This window comes from Hibiscus syriacus, unplaced genomic scaffold (genome assembly GCF_006381635.1).
Source record: "Hibiscus syriacus cultivar Baekdansim isolate YM2019G1 unplaced genomic scaffold, ASM638163v2 tig00001644_pilon, whole genome shotgun sequence".
Lineage (NCBI taxonomy): Eukaryota > Viridiplantae > Streptophyta > Magnoliopsida > Malvales > Malvaceae > Hibiscus > Hibiscus syriacus.
The window spans coordinates 6,892,775-6,907,705 of NW_024061878.1; the positions used below are offsets into that span (position 1 = coordinate 6,892,775).

The 14,931-nt window shown below is 32.3% G+C and overlaps 2 pseudogenes; both read right to left on the minus strand.

The window, feature by feature from the left end:
* Nucleotides 1-726: 726 nt before the first annotated feature.
* Nucleotides 727-3,004, minus strand: LOC120129018 (annotated as a pseudogene).
* A 1,621-nt stretch (nucleotides 3,005-4,625) lies between these two features.
* On the minus strand, nucleotides 4,626-9,347 carry LOC120129837 (annotated as a pseudogene).
* Between the last annotated feature and the right edge of the window lie 5,584 nt (nucleotides 9,348-14,931).

The following is a 14,931-nucleotide window of genomic DNA, read 5'->3' on the forward strand; positions in this document are numbered from 1 at the left end:
ATCCAATGCTTCCTTTCCAAGGCAAATACTATAACTTATGTACAAGTGTAAACATATGCATATATGTTCATTTGACATCATTCTGGTGTGGTAGCCATGTCGACAACTGTTAATCATATTATTATATTATTAGTGATTTAATAGTAAAATGATATAATTGAAGCGGAAATTAAAGTTCAATGATAATAATAATAATACAAATTATCTTTATTTCTCTCCCTTCGTGACATTGTTTTTCACATCAAATCTCAATCTCAAGTTCCTGACATTTACGTATGACAACTATTTTTTTATTAATATGGAAAAAATCAAGGTAATATATTTTCAAAGATAACTCTTAATCATTTGACGTTAAACATTTATGATACTCAGATCCAAACCTTAAGGAATAACAACGATTCATTACCCATTGCAACTATTATATTTCTTGAGATGTTCCTTTCTAACCTTGTTTACGTACTGTAATTAATTATTTCATTTAAGGTGGTTTCGAGCACTCTTTTAACCTCAACTGCCTTTTAATCTCTATATTAATAGTTTATAACTTTATATATATATATACACACGAATCAAACGATGTCAATAGTTAAAGAGATGACTATTATACTTAGAGATCATATATGTTGGGATATTTAAGCATTTATTGTTAAATGATTAATAATATTTCAAATAAATATTATTTTATAATCATCTCAAACTAATTTATATGAAGAAAAATTGTTAAAATATATTTACAGCTCAATTATTCCTATAACTTACACAAATGGTTTCTACCAGAGGCCAAAGTAAACTCCAAAAACATGCTCTTTTTGTGTTTATTTTTTCCCAGTAAAGAAGTGGATTGTATGAGTAGGATATATATCAGCTTTGGGAATCAAGGAAAGGGAAGGAAGAAACATCTTTCATCAAGTCCTCAAAGTCCCATTCTCCAACTTTTAGATCTTCTCCTATCCAAAATTCCCAACAGCCGCGTTGCTATGTTTTCGGATTTGTTAACGTTGTTTACTATCACTACTGTTTATGACATTGAAAGGGTGTCGATGTTCCAAACATCAGCCGTATGTTCGGTTTTAGGGTTCTTTTCTCCAATGCTTTCCAAAGAAGGGACATAGTCAACACCGCTATACATCTCGTTTTCGCCGCAAAAGCTCTCTCCGTTATAGTGATATCTGTCGCACGTAGGGCTGGATCGACGTATCCAGTCGCCCCGAACACGTCGAGTCCATGCTCGAGCATCGGTAAAGAGTTGCCCGCCGTGGTGTGGTTCAGGACATGGATTGCAAGGAAGAATTGGACGAAGTTGATGGTAAATCCGCGTGCACAGGCAACATGCATTGTTCTTGCATTGACATGGCATCGGGTGCGGATGACAAATTCTTTAGCCTTCTTTATTGTTGAATTCCAAAAGTTCTTTATTTCGTTGTCGGTACGACAGGTAGACGAGCCGTATTTGAGACCACCTTTGAGCGTTTGAAACATGAGCAAACAATGAAACAAAAGAGTCAATAAGTACTTTTCATCCTTACATCCGACGTTAAATTGAATTCATCGAGTGTTTTTAGTAGTAAAACGGATAGTTATTTTCTTTAGAAGTCTCGGGTTTAAGTAATTACTTATGTAGTACGTGTGTTGTCAATAATTAAAAAATAATCTAAAGATATACTATCTTGTAATCATTTCAGACTATTGTGAGTTAAATTCACTATCTTTCATGTTCCTTACAACTTAATTCATTAATAGATAAAAATATCCAAATTCTAAAAATGAACGAACTTGGCTTATTCATGTTACTTTCTCTTCACACTTTAATAATTGATACAACTACTCTAAACACCCCCATTGACTCGAGGCTTTATGGTTTGCATGTGCAAAGCAAACCAAACAATGGGAGCTTTTCACTGGTGTTTCTCTCCTCAAATCACTCTAACATATATATAGTGGCGGACGCGTCATGTTAAGGTGGCCACGTGACGATCCTAAAATTTTCTAAAATTCAAATTTTTTTCGGTGTCCACCCTGAAATTTTATCGTATAAAAAAAATCATATTATTAATATATGTATATCCACCCTCGAAAAAATTTCTAGATCCGCGTGTGTGTATAAATATATGGAATAATGTACCTTGCAAATATGGCAAATGCAATTTTTGATATAAATGAACCCAAAACTATTTTAGGTGATGAAAAATGAGAGCTACCATAAAAAGTTTAGGCTATATAAAAAATAAGTTTTACATATTTTATAATTAAGATTAATATTTAACAATGGACAGTTATATCTTAATATGTACTCAGGGACGGATAAAAAAAATAGTTCAGGGTGCGAACTTAAGAAGTTATATTAAAATTTTTAGGGGATACGAAGTTATAAAATTGTAGGGGGTGAGAAATTAGACAATCAATAGAAAATACAAAGAAAAAACCTAAAATACAAGGTAATTTAAAATTTTAGGGGGTACGAAATTAGATAATCAATAGGAAACAAAGAAAAACAAGGAACGTAGTATTTCATGTTGGGACAAATTTATAAGATTTTAAAATTTTGGAGATAAAAGCATATAATCAATAAAAAATACTAAATTTTTTTAAATTATATAAAAAATTAAAATTTTTAAGGTACGACAACCTTCTTCTTCACAAATAATACATGCACACATAATAAATAAATAAATAACCTTGACAAATAAGAATGCATGAAGATAGGAAGCACACCTGTTGCCAGAATGGAATGCAAATGAACAATAAGCTCTTCTTCTTGTGGAGAAAAGGCTCCCCGTTTGAGATCAGGTCTCAGATAATTGATCCAACGGAGCCGGCAGCTCTTGCCACACCTTTGCAGACCAGCGCTCCTGGCCACTTCACTCCAGCACCCTTGCCCATTGCTCAACATGTAGTTGATGAGCTTGTCGTCTTCCTCCGGCGACCACAACCCTTTCCTAAGCTTGTTACCACCACCACCACCACCATTGCCAACCTTTTCCGATGGATCATGATTCCTCGTCATGGAGAACAACAATGTTGATTTGTTGATCCTAAGTCCAACTAGTTTTGAAGATATAGGTGTTGGATACTTTATAGAGTGGGGGAGGCTTCGTGAAGTGGAAATATTGGTGGTGATATGATGGTGATGGTTGTGGGGGTTTGCTTAGAATATAGGAAGAAATAAGGCGAGATTAGTTGGTTGATGAGTCTAAGTAGAAAACGGTTTGGATGGTAACTTTAGAGTGAGAAATTCAATAGATATTCGGATACATGGTAACAAATTCAAAATATTTTTTTATGGGATGAATACAAATAAAACTTTTTGATAGGTATATAAGTAAATAACGAAAGAAAATTCGAATTTTAGGGCGAGAGACACGATCGTACTGTTCATAAATTTTAAACCTTTATATAAATTTAAATGTTTTCTTTTCATTTTCTTTTAATGACTCGTACCCTTAAAATTTAAATTTATATCCTCAAATTTTTATACATTTCTTAATAATTCATATTTCCTGCATAAATTATGTGATGATCTTATCTTTTTTTATTAGTATGAGGTGAATGTGATGGAGTATATATTCGAAAGACTCTTAATCATTGATAATAAACGTTTAAATATCCCTATAAACGACATGCTCAAACCCAAAATTTCTAACGATAAAAGTCATCCTTATTATAAGGTCACTTGGTTCGTGCGATAATTTTTTTTAATCTTGTCTTCACTCTATAATAAGTGAGATTTTTCTTCTCTCACAAGGTAATCATCATAAATGAATCACAGATAAAAGTGATATAATAAAGGAAAATGAAAGGAAAAAGAAAACTATACAGGCATATAAAGGCTTTGTTTTGTAACCAAGCCAAGATATTTGCTTCAAATTCACATTATTTTTTTTAATTTTTAATCTCATGACCTACACGTGTATTTTAAGCTATGAATTATATGGTGGGAATGGTGACAAATAATGGAAAATAACTTGGTAAATGATACACACTTGGCATGTCTATTAATAAAAATTAATTATTCAAGTGCTTCATCTTGGACTTTGATAATACAACTATACATTTTTGTCTTAAGGAGGAAAAGGTGACAAAAGGATATTCCGTAACAGATACCTAATTTAAGATAGATGTTTAAAATTTTAATTTTCTTTTTTCTGGAAAATGGGTATGTAATTTTTTTCTTTTTAAACACATTAAATTAAATTAATAATTTTTCCAAAATATGGGATGCACTTAATCTCTACGAGCCACTTAGTGCATTCACCCTCGAGGACATAACATCTTGAAGGTAACTTTAGATAAAGTTTACAAATGGTAACTGAATTTTTAAAATAAAATTTTTAGTATTAAAGTTTTAAAATTAAAAAATTTAAATTTTTACAACATATTTTTATAAATTTTTTAAATTAGTTAATTTGAATTTTAATGTAATTCTTTCATTTGAATTAATCTAAATTCATTTGAAAGGCAGAACAAATTATCAAATTCATTTTGAATTCATTTTGAAAGGCAGAACAAATTAACTATTCTCCGACCAAACTAATTTTACTGACTGATTGTTTAACCAAAACTAATTCAGTCATGTCGTAGATCGACCAAGTCCCATTAAACAAAGCAAACTAATTCAGTTCATGTCGTAGATCGACCAAGTCCCATTAAACAAAGAGCACAACAAAAGATGATTCATTTCTGGTCCTATAAAATGTAGCAAATGTTTGATGCAGAAAAGGTTGCTTCTGTAATTAATGGAATAAACATTCAAAACATGTTGTGACAGACTAATTTACTGTACAAAGACATTTTGAGGACAAGACACCCCATGGTTGAAGAACATAATCTACCTGCCCGACTGTTACGCCGCCAAAAACATACTCTTCGTGATTCAGATACCAGCCGAGACTTCATTTTTGGTCGGTTTATCCTTTTTCTTTCCAGGATCTTGTTGAGTTTTTGTACAACAGCCTTGTTCGGAACCAAGACTATGAATATGTTCCTGTCTTTGAAGTTCTTGCTTTCCTCAGTTGCAAGCTGCAGATCAAAGATGGGGTTTACGATTGCAGTTACGAGCAGCAGCTTTCAGATAACAGATTACGAACAGTGTATGAAACCCGAACAAATCCATTAGACGGCACAAGCATTATCGGAAGTGAAATCTCAGGCAAATTACAATAAGGCAACTATTGGAAATTTGAGAGCTTTATATGATGATATTTAATTTCTTTCCCTTGAACATTGCATATTAGTTATTGATGGAAGAAAAACAATAATAATGCTTCACGAATGTACCTCCCCAACATCATTCTGGAATCGCCTGATGAGTTCCATAGCCATATTTCTAAATTCGTTTTCTCGACCTTTCAAGTTCACCATGACCTTAACCTGACAGCATAGATCAAAATATTTCATTGCTATTTAACTCCAAATGATTTTGGCCGATATGTAGCATGCCAAGCATAAATATTTATACAAAAACCTCTAAGAAAAAAGAAGAAAAACACCTTATCACCGTCGTTCAGAAACTTCCTTGCAGCTTTCAAACGAACGGCATAATCATGTTCATCAATGTTATAACTGTTTGAAACAAACAAAAGCAATTTAGCCAAAACAATAAAGAACTAAAATTTGATATTTATTGTAGCTTTGGAATACGATTCTTGATAGAAGCCACGGTCAAATGAGTTACTCTCAAAAACTTTTACCCCCAACCGTTGATGAAAGAGAGAGCTTTGGTTGACCAATGGCATTTCCATATCAAGGAAGAGACTAGGGAAAGTTAGATTCAATACCAAGTATGATCATTTATCAGTTCACTGAGATAGTACCATTCATAGGACACTACCATGGTAATTTATCAGAGCTTTTCGCCTCCAGTGTTGATGAAAACATGACTCGAATGACACTTGTATATCAAGGAAACCACAAACCTAGAGCCCTATTAATATCAGGCTTTTCTTATATTTGCAATTTCAACAAAGGAAATACACGGCCTCAAGAAAACTAGGTTAAACTGCAAGCCTTTGTATAGGGTTTATGCAGAAGGGTAGGTTGTGGTATGTCATCTTTCTTTCCCAAGAGAGTAAATCATTTCATCGTAAATAAATAAACTGCACATTAATGATACAATTATAAAACATCTCGGACCTAGAAACTAACAATCAAGATATTAAATAGTAGAATTATAGTTCATTTACCAAGTCATCGATGCTTAAAAGAAAAAAAAACTAACAGCAGTCAAATATATATGAAGCATACGTACGAAGTAAATTCACCGAGAGAAATTTATTTTGTAATTATGGTTGTAAATTACACATCAACAAGACCAAAAAGACAAAGGAGTGTAATTGATGTCGTTGAGAAGGAAAATCAGCAGTAAAATACTGGAATTATGACTGAAATACGAAAGGGAAAGATGGAACTGAAGAAAATTAAAGTTATGGAAAACCTATAGATTTTATATAATTCAAATAAAACAATAATGATAAGTTGTGACTGTAGTATTTTTAAGGCTTATTTATACTAGGGTTACAAAGATAATTTTAATCTTAGCAGTTAGTCCTACATTTAAAACATGGAGAAACTTATTATAATAAAGCTCCTGCGTCAATAATAAAAGCCAAAATGTTGTGAGATTAAAGACAAAGAACTATGTTTTAGATTTCCAAAACATGTTCAGTTTTGTCCCCGGAGGAGTTCCGTTTTCCGGCGGAACGTTTAGTCAGCATCAATCCACAAAGGAGAGTTTAATAGTTCAGTCTAACAAAGAGGACATAGAAGTATAATGCAAATACTCACCCCATTTTCAACTCCTTAAGATCCATGCGATTGGCTGACAGGAGAAATAATAGTTTAGTCAGCAATCATCCGCAAAAGGAAAGTTTAGTCATGAATCAAATAGAAATGCACAGGGAGCTAAATCCATAGTCAATCTGGCTGTGTCAACAGGATCAAATCATAAAGATATTAAATTAGAACAGTACTTTGCCACCAGCCAGATGTTATATGACTTTAGCATTCCCCATTGAGAAAGCTCTAACAGAGAGGACATTAAAACGCACTTTTCTTCTGCTGTACTTTCTTCTTCTTTTGCTGTTCATATCTATATTCTGAGGAAAAGGTAAGAGCAAGTATATTAATACACTTCAAAATGAAATTTCAAAAGGAAAAGATATGTAAAACTACGACTATTAATTTAATATTTTTTTATCTTGATCCAATAGCGCTTCCTTCAATAATGTGGGCATGAATTTCTATGAAAATTCAGTTTCTTCAGTAGGGTAATGAAGAGGCCTGGTAGACTCAACTGATTCCCCCCACCCTTTATCTACATCATATTGAGAGGGTAAATGGAGTTACTTTTGTCTCATTTAAAAGGGATGCTCAAAGCTTTAAATATCTCTTCCCCCTTCTTGACTTTCAAAAAGAAGATCACAGTTTAGCAGTCACTTTTATTTCACAACTATTTCCTGTAAACTAGTAGGATACAAATTCCATAAATGAATGAATGATAATATACTAATACTATCTCTCTCAAGTTATCATAAAGCGTATCATACTTATAATCCATTATTCTGACAACAGGAGGATCTGCATCAGGAGATAATATCACCTGCAAAAGTGGTATTAAAACAAATTTCAGCATCAACACTACACACACAACACAAAGAATTTCAAAGAAACTTTTTTTTCTAAAAGAGAAAAGTTACAAGTTTTGATGAACTCAGCATAGGCTACTCAAGTAAATTCAAGAAGAAAAAACAAGAGACAACGAACAGATGATGGTATAATGAAATACCAAATTGAATGTCCCTACAAACCTTAATTTTTTATTGTATCTTCTTAGAGCAAAGCAGATTGTAGGTTCACAGTACCCTTATCAAAGACCAGTATAGCATCAATCACTAGCTTGAACATGTAGTTGATCATTTCATATTATCTCTCCCTACTTGCCGTTTGGAATCAATTTTTCACAAAAGTCAAATAAAACAATCCAAACTAAAATGAGCTATTATGAAGCTTAAGGATATGAACTAGCATCTAGAGACTTATGCAACAGTAGGAAAATTGGCAAAACCAATACCAAGTATAACCTAATACCATATTTAAAACTGAAAATGCCCAAACTATGATGGCATCGATACCTTCTCAGGCAAGTAGCTCATATACATACTATAGCATGCAACAAATGTCTTCTAGGCAAAGAGACATGAGGTATTAAACAAGCACTTTGCTTAACCTTCATGTAGCCACAAAGGGAGAATAACTACAATAACGCTGATACCTAAAGCATGGAAGTTAAACCATAATCATAAAGCTTCCCATCCCCAGTAAGCAAAAGTTTGTGGATTTAAATACACACTCTTTGTAATATCACATAAAATTCATATGTAATAAAACCAATTGTACACCATGGAAGTGTAAAAGGCTCAATTGGATTATTACCTTTATAATTTCTTTTTTCCATCCAAAAGTAATAGAAAAATTGATGTTTGTATGAAGAAAATAAGTTTTTGAAATTGTTACAAAACTAAAAAAATCAACTGTTAACAATGCACAAACTCTTGTGAGAATATTGTGCTACCAATACAAACAATATATTCACAAAACAAATGAAAATCAAGTGATCCATTCAAGCGAAAAAAAAAATCAAAACTTCTCCAGTTTGTACAAACTAATAAGTTCTAGTTACTAACATAGTGAGGATAAAAGCATACCAAATCGAGTCCTGCATCTTCAGCCATTTCAATGGCCTGGCTTTTAGACACTACCCCAACCTAAACATTAACAAAAGCAAATCAATTTGACAATTGATAAGAAGAAATCAATGTAATGCCATCTTATCAGTAAACACAAAAAAAAGAGAGATAAAAGGAAAATGCCACTAACCATATTTTGTTCCTCATCAATAAGCCTAACAGAATCAGACCTAAAACCAAAGCAACACAGAAAAACAACAAAACCCTTCAAATTGAAAAAATGAAAGAAATGAAAGAAACAAAGCTACCCCAAAGTTTCAATAGAATCAAACAACACAAACGAAAACCTGATGGCAGATAAATCAAGCGCCTGGTCTTCATCATTCTTCTTGGAACGACCGGGCGGAGGCAGACCGAAAACCACCACCACCGTAACGGGAAGATATAGCAGGCGGAGCAGGGCAGTGGGGAGAAGACGCGGTGAAAGTGTTTGGGATGCGGAAACGAATGCCGAAGTGTTTGGATTCGAGTGAAGAAAGGAGTAAAGGTATGGTCTTGGTGGGTCTAGTCGGGATGGTCTTTAAAGGGAAGCCAGTGGCAATCCCAGACATGGCTTTGGGTGTACTTACCGGAGGAATAAGCTTATCCTCAAAACTTCAAAACACCAACTTGTGAATTCATGTGAGCCGTGCTTGCGCCTGTAATCTGATATTAAAGAGGGTAAACTACAAGTTTAGTATTTAAACTATTACTTTTATTTCATTTTGATATTTTAACTTTATCTATTTTTAAAATTATATTTAGCTTTTAGTTTAGGTTTCAATTCGATATATTATCGTTAAATAATTAACAGAACTATCGACGTGATATTTTTATATATATTTTTTTAATAATGATGTGACATTACCTTATGGAAGCATGTCAACATCACCGTTATATTTTTAACGTCGAATATCAAATTTAAAAATAAATTATGTTAGGAATAATTAAAAATATAAATTTAGATACTTAAATGGACCAAAATAATAATTTAGACTATAATGTATAGTTTATTAAAGATTGGGATCTTTCGCTAATTGCTGTTATTTTCGAATTTTCTCTTGTTTTTATATATACCATATTTATCTAATATGAGATTCATTTTAGGTTTCTCTTTGTCTGATATATTTTTTTTATTATTATTTTAGAACTCATCAATTAGATTTTTTAGATGAAATTTTTTAATATTTTTAAAGATTTTAAATCGAATAGTGTGTTTGTATAATATTTTATATTATTAATAAGTTAAATATTATTGTTATCATTAATTACTCAACCTATTTTAAAAATTTTTTTATAATATGAAATTTTAAATTATATATGTTATTTTAAAAAATTAATATTTTATAAGTAAATCGATAATAGGTACTTTCTATTAACGTATTATAAATCTAAATGTCAAAGGTTTCATTTGAGGAACATTTTCCGTTTACCTTTTTTATTTTTAAGGTATGAAGGCTTAAATAATATATATTATTTAAAAATTACAGTATCTCATTTTATAAAGGAAAATTTTACGAAGCTTGACGAGCACAAATAAGCATTAACAACGAATATTATTAATTTAATTTATAAAAATTTAAATTATAAAGAATTCAATGTATAATTAATATTAATTAAAAAATTAAAGGTAAACTATTTAAAATAAAATAAATTATAGCAGTGACTACCTAACTCTTGTCCCTTTTCATTTTGACAATCATTTTTAAAATTTTGTCAATCAGGTTACTCAATAATTTAAATGCATTTAATTAAACCATTTGTCGTTAATATTTAATGGATAAACTGATATGACAGTTAAAATATTTAGTATAATTACATTTTTGTCATTGTTACTTATATATTATATCAATTTGATCCTAATTTTAATTTATTAAAATTAAATATTATATAAAATTAATAGATATAATTATAATATTATTTTTATTTTTGGGTAAATTACACGCTTACTCATTGAACTTTACTCCGTCTTCTATTTCACTCATCATACTTTCAATTTTTCAATTTTCTCATTGAACTTTAGACATTGAACTTTTTTGTCATTCGACTGTTAAATTTCTAATGGCATTAAATTAAAATTGAAAAAAAATTAAAAGTACAATGAGTGAAATAGGAGAGAGAGTAAAGTTCAGTGAGTAAATGGTGTCATGTTTTTATTAAAATAAGCCACTTAAGCACCGTTATTGAGTAAATGGTCGAGTGGGCAAAAAAATTCAATGTCTATGTCAGTGAGCAAATTGAAAAAATTGAAAGTACGGTGAGTAAATAGAAAGTAAAGTTTAATGAATAAGCGTGTAATTTATCCTTTATTTTTTTTATAAAAGTACTTTAAGAATAAAGTATTGGTTAAAGTATTAAAAAATTAAAGAATTGATTTTAGGATAAAATTTACAAAAAGAAGTGCTGAAAAAATCAAGTTGAATAAAATATAGGTTAAATTAGAGATTTAGCCACCTAATTATTCATGTGGTCTTGTTTTCAGATCGCGCTTACAAAATGATGGAATATAGCATGTCCCGAACAGTTGTCTTCAAACTTCTGGTTGTAATATTGGATTGAATGCTTCGATGAATAGAACATTTGCCATGTAGAAGGCGTCCAACCCATTTATGCTAATGGATCTCGAGAATGGCTATTTCCTTGCTCGTTTCCAGACTGAAGCAGGTTACCTAAAGGTGCTGGCGGAGGGATTATGGATCATCTATGGGCAATAATTGACAGTCCAATCATGGTCTATGGGCTTTAGCACCTCTAAGGGGCGGACCTCCATGGAGTCCGGGGTATCCCGGGCAACCCCTCATCCAGGGGTGGACCTCCATGGTGCCCGGGGTATCCCAAGCAACCCCTCCATAAGTGCCACCCTTAATCAAGTGTCACCTCTGACTCTTGCAACCCCTGAAGAAGGCTCCTGGGTCCGCCTCTGGCACCTCTCAACCTTATCCTACTCTAACGGTAGCCTGGATTCGTTTCTCGAGTCTCCCATAATACATGTATCAAGAAAAGATCCTCTATAGTATTGGCAAATTGGTTGGAAAGGTGGCAAAGCTTGATTTTCACAAAAGGACGAGCAATAGAAGAAGATATGCACGTGTGGTAGTCGAAGTTGATCTGAAAACTTCACTCATCTCTCATGTGGTTAGGTAGTCGGATCTAAAACGTTAAATATGAAAATATGCCTTATATCCATTTTTATATGGCAGATTTGGCTATCTTCAGGAAGCTTGTAGCCAGAATATGTAGAATCAAGACAACCCAAAGAGTACTCAAGCAACGACAAAATCCTCGAAATCAATATAGATCGCCACCAAGCCACTAACCATGCTGATCTAACCCTTAAACCAAGAGATGCTCCCTATGGTCCCTGGATGGTGGTGGAGAGAAGGCGTCGATGGAAACAAGGGAAGAAAAACAAAAACGGAAATTTTCAAGGAAACAAAAGAATTTGGATCCAAATTTTCTGCTGATTGAGAACCAACACAAAATGGCAAGTCAACACCCCATTTAGGGAAAATGAAGAAGGTGATCGTGGAGCTTCTTCTCCTAATAATAAGCATGATAATGTGGAAGATCCCATGGCTCACTTGGTAAAATAACTGTTGGTAATAAAGAAACCAGTCCCCAGCCACAAGCTATCCTTAGCTCGTTTGGATCAAGGAATTTAGCATTCCCCTCAGGAATATTTTTTTCAAAATTAATATATCCATGTTTGGATGGGTAAGATTCCTAAGTAGGGGTAATATCTCAATATAATAAAATGAAGTGTGTTTATTCCTGTGTTAGTTATATTTTTATTCTCGTGCTTAAGGGCTAAAATACCTTTCTTTTCCCCCTTTGGCTTGCCTCTGCGAAGGAAGGGGAATTGGGTAGGTTTTGAAATCGAGGGTTTTTGATTTGGGGTAAAGAAAAATAAAACAGGAAAGAGACTATAGAGGAAGATTGGAGTAGGAAACAGTAAAACCTGTATTACGAGCACTGTTCATTCTATCTATCCGTATTTGGTGATGTCTTGTTTTACCATATTTTTTTTACCTTGCTTCTGTCAAATATTGATCTACTTTGCCTTCGAGGCTTCGCCAGCTTTGTCAATATATATATATAATATATATAGATATATATATATAATCCTTTAATACGCTCTTCTTTAGTTAAAGGTTTCCATTAGAACTCTTGACTTTGTGCTTTGCACATGCCTCCTCTATTTCCTATCCTAATCTATATTTAATTAATAACATGCTGTGGAAGTGAAGACCCTGATTAGGAAATGTGACTTATTTTTTCTTTTTGGGAAAAACTTAATTAGTACAAATTTGTAAATTTGTACAAATCTAAACTTGAAATTAGAAAGTGTAAAAACTCAAGTAAAAAATTAGTAATGCCTCATTTGGTGACATAAGTATTAACACAAGGAACAACTTTAGCTTTTTGGCCCCTACTTCCCTACAAAGGTATGCGTAAGCACAATGAATGGATGCTTGCAAAAAAATGCACCTAGGTTGAAATGACTCTAGACAGTTAATTGTTTGGAGCTAAGGCTCACCTTAACAACGAGTTAAATTGGAGATGCCAATCATGTGATAGCCTCCTACCATATATATTTATATATACTAGAATGGAATCTTGTTATTGCTACCAACTTTAACTTCTTCTGTTTTGCACTAGAAGTATAATGTATCCCCTGTCATCATTTTGGAATTTGGCTTTTACTTAGGCCGAGTAGAGAGGATATATTCAAATAGGATTGTAGAATTGCAGTGGATCATTGTTCATTATTTGTATAGCACTGCTTACTGTGCTACGTTTGGCATGAATCCCTTTCAAACATAGAAAAAAAAGTCAACCATCATTCATTTCACAGTAAGTGAAACCTGTAGTTCTGTACATTATAAGAATGTCTTATTATGTGGGTTTGTTTCGATGGCAATGCTGAAAAGCAAGCAACAGTTTTATTAGTCATGAGGGAGCTACGTGATTATTTCTCCTTATAGCTATGTTAATCATTAACACAACTAAGTTTCAATCCTTCAAAAGAAGGAATAAAGAAAATAACTATTTCATCCTCATGAATTGGAGTCAGCTATAAAATCAGATGATGTACTGTTTCTATAAATTTTACCTTTTTGATATAAGGACTAATGGATGTTATAAATTTTACCTTTTGATAAAGGACTAGATGTAAAACAGAAGAAGGCATGCCAAAAAGCATGCATTCAGTATTAAATAGTTTGCCATAACACAAAGTAAAATTAGTACAAATCTAAACTTGAAATTAGAAAGAGTAAAAACTCAAGTAAAAAATAAGACCTCTTTGAAACTCGACTACTAAACTTGAGGAAAAAAAATAACAGTCCTATTAACCGTAGCGTAAATGCAACACATTCCAATCTAGGGTCTTCTACTTGGATTGTACTTATGTTGAAAGGATGGATCATTTGTTCATTCATAATTATTATATGAACTGGAAACTAGATACAAGAACCTATAATAGGAATAGCCATGCTTCATCACTTATTCTTACACATGCTTCATAGAGTGGAGTGTTAACATACTTCATAGAGCTTATACATGCTTCATAAAGTGTTTCAACATTTGCTGTTGTTAAAGTGTTTCAGCAATTTCTGTTTTTACTTACTTTAGAACTGTTAAATTAGTGTTCAATTATTTTTATTGTGATGACAAACAATTATTCTTGTTAAATATTATTATTTTCTAATATTAAAATGTTTGTTCATAATAACAGTTATGGCTCGTTTACCAATGCGAAAGAAGACGCATTCGCCACAATTCTTATTTTACAACTGCAAATGATGGAGATTGTGTGTCATATGCTTATGGTTATTTCATTTATTCTTAGAAAATATAAAAATCGACCTAAAATAACTTATGCACATGAAAGAATTCATAGACATAATATTTGATCACTTAATTTACATAAAATTGTATTTGAAAGTGATAGACAAAGTGTTGATAATTGTCGAATGGATAGGAGAGCATTTCTCAAATTGTGTCATCTATTACAAAGTCAAGGTGGGTTAAAAGAGAGTCGATATATGTCTATAGAAGAAATGGTTATTACTTTCCTTCATATTATATCCCACCATATTAAGATTAGAGTTTTAAAACGTCAAACAGTAAGATCTGGTGAAACAATTAGTAGAGTTCTCCATACAGTGTTAGCTTCAGTCTTGGAACTGCATCCGATCCTTTTTAGAAA